Raw genomic sequence first — 6,705 nt, 5'->3', positions numbered from 1 at the left:
CGTGGCTCAGATCCACCCTCTCTCGTGTTATGGGACTGAGCCACACAAACAGAACCTTCCAGTGGGTTGTATACCATGAGCACACGCTGTCAGAGAATAACTGCATCAGAACCGTCACCCAGATTTCAGCACGAGTAAGTTTTTTATGAGTTTTAAACGTGGTGTTTAATGCAACAACTATTATTAATGTAATGATCCTTTAGTTTGCATTTGATGAATGCTAATATGCCAGTGAGGTTTTTACTGCTAGAGAGTTTTTACACAGAACAGTCAAACCCATCAAATCCAGTTTTGCCCTGACATTGTTTGTCATGTAGCTAATTTTCTATTCTGGTTCGTTTGTTCCATTCCTCTGTACCTTTAGAGGCTAGAGCTGGAGGTTGAACTTGAATTAATGTCTTTACTTTCAAATGGCATGTACTTTCGAATGGCATGTGATTCTAAAATTACTTTTCATGTTATTTTATTCTTCCAACACCCTTTAGAGTTCAGGAATGTATGAAAACTGGAGATAATGACAAATGAAATGTAGTCAAATATGTAGACACATTCCTTTGTGTTTATATTGAAGTGTCTAATATTCACATTTCTGTTTATTATTCGTATGAACAGGTTCCTCTGCATGGCTCCTCAATACTTCTTCTACAACTTGCCCCCTAGTGAGAGTAAAGAGGTACTGCAGCACATCACAGAGCACAGCTCAGCTGCACCCCCCAAGGGCAAGAGGGAACCCCAGATCCAGAACAACACCACCCATGAAGAACAGCCTTATGAACGCTGTGTCATACAGTGACGATGGAAAAATACATAAAGACATTAACAAGTAAATGGACTTCTAGAGGCATTAGTGAGACTCAAATTAAGGAACAGGAAACGGGTATTTAAATGCTGTACTGCAGTAGCCGCGCTAGTTTGAATGCACGTGAAGCTCTAGAGACTCGCATGTTGTTTCACATGTTGTTCCAAAACTGCAGCTACAAGTTTTGGAGTGTTGTATTTGAAGGAAGAAAAACTAGGATATTTTAGTTACATGGGGAAAATGATAGTAGTGCTGGCTGCATTCTCTGGTTTTCAGGGTTTTTTGTGGTTGCCATTTTTTGTTTGGGTAAAGCAAAATACTTTAAATAGATTAAACTAGATTTCTGTCAATCTGTCAGCCTACATATTTCTACATATTTATTGTAAGCTGGTATTCTGCTAATATATGATTAGAACTTTTATAACAAATCGGCAGTTACACTTTTGGCAGTTACACTTTTGAAATTATAAAAATGTTTACAGAGTGCATCTCTGCATAACTAGAAAGAATTTGTAAGCACTAGAGATTCAACACGTAGTAACCGAGGGATCAGGGCTGTGTTATTACTAATTATTATTAAATGCAATTTGTGGTTTTATGTGGAATCAGCTTTCATGGTGTTCTGTGTGTTTGCCGCAGTTTTCAAAATGCTTTGCAATCCTTTGATAGTTTTAATAGACTGTGTGTAACTATCAATCACGTGTTGAGCATAACAATAAGAAATGTACACGTTTGTATGTAGACATTTACTTGATATCTGTGCCTTTGTCGCGTTGTTTTTGAGATTCCTTTGGGCATATTTTGGAGTGCCCAAAGAAGTGGACAACCCGGCACCCGGTTGGAGTAAAGTGCCTTGATCAAGGGCACTTCAGTCATGGCCTGGCAATTGAACCCACAACCCTCCAGTCACAAGACCAGTTCCCTAATCCCCAGACCATGACTGCATGTATATGTACACCAAGGACTAGTCAAAAACACGTGTACACTGAGGTCTAGTCAAAAACACAGATGTGTACACTGTTCTCCACAAACTGCACTCAGAAAAAGATAAAACGTTTCTTTCTGAGACTCCAGTATCTTGAAGTACGCCATGAAATTTCTTGTTTGTTGGCTTGTTTGGTGTCTTTACAGGTCTGAGTTAAATTCAGGACATGTATCCTCTCACTAATGATGACAAATCTGACCTTCCTTCGGGTCTCCAGGCCATTCTGCCAGGGTACCTGAGAAGCCCGTTTGTACATGCGGCACTCAGCTATATTAGCTGTGGCTCTGAGGACGATTTTAAGTGTAATGACAATGACTGCTGGTGTCAGTGACATTTCAGAGAAGATGAACATCTGTTTGCTAATTAGTGACTGATTCTTTGAGTCTTCTAGCTGCCTGATGAACTAGGGTGAGTTTCCTGACCACATGGTGAGTTTCATGCACTTAGTTTTAGAGGACTGTTTGTTGTAATATGAGCATTCTGTGAAACCCTTCATGCATTACATACCTCTTTATTTATATTATTATTTAACAATTCAGTTGCCCCAGGAGTTAATTATAAAAGGAAAATAATTTGCATTAATCATCAAAGTTGGCCCACTATACATTTGATGATAGACAAGTGCATTGTTTGTCATCACTGTGCACTCTGGAAATGTTCAATGATCAATTCAAAATATTCTAACATATACATAATTGAAAAGTCTCTGTTTAAATTAGTAGGCATAAGAGGTAGCCCATTCAGGCATGATACAAAAATGCATTGATGCCTACATTTGTTTTCCTTAATTCAGTTAATACACTGTAGCTTTGTTTATGGCCTATACTTCTAGGGATATAGCTAAACACATATGTTACAACCATTTCTGAACTCGATATGCCCAATTGTTGTCCACATTTAAATGAAAACATTTTGGATAAATATTTTGGATGAATGTTTTAATTACATTAAATTCTGTTCATATTCTCTTATCTCTGTCCAGTCACAGAGTTCAAATTAAATATTTAACAATGAGTCAAATGATGCAACAAATATGTAAGCTGTTGCAAAAAATAATAAATAAATACAGTACAATAAGTGCAGAACATGTACAAGTGCAAAACTCAAATGGAATTTAAATCAGACTTTTCTGCAAATAAAGAATGTTCATTAAATATTATTTTAATTAATCAATCAATCATCAGTTATTTATATAGCACCTTACACAACCAAAGTTGATCAAAGCGCTGTACACAATGGAATAAAAAATAAACTAGTATGGTCTTTTTTATAAACGTTTTTATAAACTAGTATGGTGATTTAGTCCGTGTGCAGTTGGCAATGATACCATTTGCACATAATTAGATGTTGAAAGCCATCCTAAATAAGTGTGTTTTAAGTTTGGCTTTAAATATTGGTAGATCAGTGATGGAACGTGGAACAGTAGGCAAGGCATTCCACAATTTAGGACCTGCTACTGCGAAAGATCTATCACCCCACTGCTTACACCTAGACCGTGGAACCTCCAGTAGATATTGTCCACCTGAACGAAGATCTCTGCCAGGCTGATGTAACTTTATAACGTCACCTATGTAGGGAGTCCATGGACTGCACAGAAAACAAACAGGATTTTAAACTGAATTCTAAATTTTACTGGGAGCCAGTGAAGAGAGTAAAGAACAGGAGTAATGTGATCGTGCTTGCGAGTATTAGAAGAAACCAGGCAGCTGCATTCTGAACCAGTTGCAGGCGATGAAATTTATAAGATTAGTCTATTTTGATTAATTTTCACTGATACACTTTACTGTCTCTTAATATAAAATATTAGTCAAAATTATACTGCTGGATTACAACTAAAAAAGTCTGTTTCTTAGCATTTGATTTTCAAATCAAGGCAATTTTAAAACTGTCCACTAGACGGCGCAATGGTGTAACCAGTGTCCTAAAAAAGTTCAATATTGAAGGTACAAAAATAAATTAAAATATCCTGTGGATTAGGAAACTGGAAGACACCACAGAAACATCCTGGCACAATAAATATGTCCATATCTTCATACTACATTTGGTAAAATACTACCACTTGATGTGATGTTAATAGATATTCAAATAGATGTGACATATTCTAAAACTACATACAGTCATATTTTGCAACAGCTATTTCAGTTTAATATATCTAATAACTGATGGACACAGTAATATTTCAGGATTTAAATGAGGTTTATCGTACTAACAGAAAATGTGCAATATGCATTAAAACAAATTTTGACAGGTGCAAAAGTACGGGCACCTCAACAGAAAAGTGACATTAATATTTAGTAGATCCTCCTTTTGCAAAAATAACAGCCTCTAGTCGCTTCCTGTAGGTGTTAATGAGTTCCTGGATCCTGGATAAAGGTATTTTTGACCATTCCTCTTTACAAAACAATTCCAGTTCAGTCAAGTTTGATGGTCGCCGAGCATGGACAGCCCGCTTCAAATCATCCCACAGATGTTCAATGATCTTCAGGTCTGGGACTGGGATGGCCATTCCAGAACATTGTAATTGTTCCTCTGCATGAATGCCTGAGTAGATTTGGAGCGGTGTTTTGGATCATTGTCTTGCTGAAATATCCATCCCCGGCGCAACTTTGTGCCAGGATGTTACGAATATAATCTTGTATGCGGACGATACTGTTCTGTTCACCCACGGAAAAAGTAAAACAGAAGTGGCCATAAAATTAACAGAAGAACTGAAAAAGGTTATGGTCTGGTTACAAAATTGTTGTCTTACACTAAATTTGGAAAAGACAGTTACAATGTACTTTGAAAACAGATACAAATGTTCTAATTATTCAGATATTTATATAAATAGGGAAAAAATAAAAAATGTAAATAGCTTTAATTATTTAGGTGTTACTCTTGACTCATCTTTAACTTTTAAAAATCATGTAAAAAAACTGTGCAAGTCTTTGAATCTTAACTTGGTAAATTTTAGGTATATTAAAGGATCTCTCTCTACGGAGGCATCACATATGTACTTAAATTCTATGATTCTCTCACGTTTTCAATACTGTATGACAAGTTGGTCGCAGGCTAGTAAAACAGTCTTAAAGCCTTTGGAATTAATTTTTAAAAGTGCTATAAAAATTCATGATAAAAAATCTAGACAATATGACCAATGTCATATTCTTTCTAAATATAATTTTCTTAGTTTTGACAATTTAATAATCTATGCAAATATTTGTCTACTTTTTAAAATCATCTATGGAGTAGCTGCGCCTCCTCTAAGAAGGTTTATAACATTGAGCTCAGAAAAAACAGCTCGAGTCACAAGAGCAACCTCAAGAGGAGAGTGCAGCATCCCAAAATATAGGACCTCCTTTGCTAAATCTGCGTTCTCAGTTGTTGCCATGAGTCACTGGAATACTTTGCCAAATGAGATTATAACGTAAAAGTTTCCCAACGTTCGCACATCTGACAAGGAAATGGCTCTTATCCAAACAAGTTTGCACCCATTAGTTACGACGTGTGAGTGAGAGGTTTGTCTGGGAAAGTTTCATGATGTACAGGTGTGTGTATGTGAACAAATTAGTGTTTTGTGATAACTGGAGGATTTTTTGTAAGTTTTATGAATGGTGTAATTGACAGATGAATTTTATATGTTGTATGCCCGTATTTATGTTTAACGGTTTCTGTCATCCACTAAACAGTATTTTTCTGTATTCTGTCTAAACATCAACCTGTCCAGAGACTACAGGTGGAAATTAGCATATTGCTACAACCTGGCACACTACATTTCTCCGGATTTTTAGGTTAATGTATTTGTTGTGCATTGTCTCTGATGAATAAAAAAAAAACAAAACAAAACAAAAACTTCAACTTGGTCACTGATTCTTGAACATTATTCTCAAGAATCTGCTGATACTGAGTGGAATCCATGCGACCCTCAACTTTAACAAGATTCCTGGTGCTGGCATTGGCCACACAGCCCCAAAGCATGATGGAACCTCCACCACATTTTACAGTGGGTAGCAAGTGTTTTTCTTGGAATGCTGTTTTTTTGCCACCATGCATAACACCTTTTTGTATGACCAAACAACTCAATCTTTGTTTCATCAGTCCACAGGACCTTCTTCCAAAATGAAACTGGCTTGTACAAATGTGCTTTTGCATACCTCAGGCGACTCTGTTTGTGGCGTGCTTCCAGAAACGGCTTCTTTCGCATCACTCTCCCATACAGCTTCTCCTTGTGCAAAGTGCGCTGTATTGTTGACCGACGCACAGTGACTCCATCTGCAGGAAGATGATGCTGCAGGTCTTTGGAGGTGGTCTGTGAAATGGTCTTCCATTTCCTTACTATGTTCCTCACAGTGGAAACTGACAGGTTAAATCTCTGAGACAACTTTTTGTATCATTCCCCTGAACAACTATGTTGAACAATCTTTGTTTTCAGATCATTTTGAGAGTTGTTTTGAGAAGCCCATCATGATCTCCTATTCAGAGGAGATTCAAATAGGAGAACAACTTGCAAGTGGCCATCTTAAATACCTTTTCTCATGACTGGATACACCTGGCTATGAAGTTCAAAGCTCAATGAGGTGCTTCAATAAGTCATTTAAAAAGTAGTTAGCAGTGTACAAATCAAGAAAATGATAAGGGTACCCATACTTTTGCACCTGTCAAATTTTGTTTTAATGCATATTGCACATTTTCTGTTAGTACAATAAACCTCATTTCAATCCTGAAATATTACTGTGTCCATCAGTTATTAGATATATGAAACTGAAATAGCTGTTGCAAAAACCCAAATTTTGATTACAACAAACGATTAAGATGAATAGGGATGTCCAAACTTTTTCATATGACTGCACCTACAAATGTTTCCCATAAAGCAGCATATGAGCATGTATCTCTAAATATGAGAATACAACAAAAAGCAGTGTATTATATAAACCATTTGATC

Source organism: Brachyhypopomus gauderio, chromosome 1, assembly GCF_052324685.1.
Source record: "Brachyhypopomus gauderio isolate BG-103 chromosome 1, BGAUD_0.2, whole genome shotgun sequence".
Lineage (NCBI taxonomy): Eukaryota > Metazoa > Chordata > Actinopteri > Gymnotiformes > Hypopomidae > Brachyhypopomus > Brachyhypopomus gauderio.
This window is presented reverse-complemented; position numbering follows the sequence as displayed.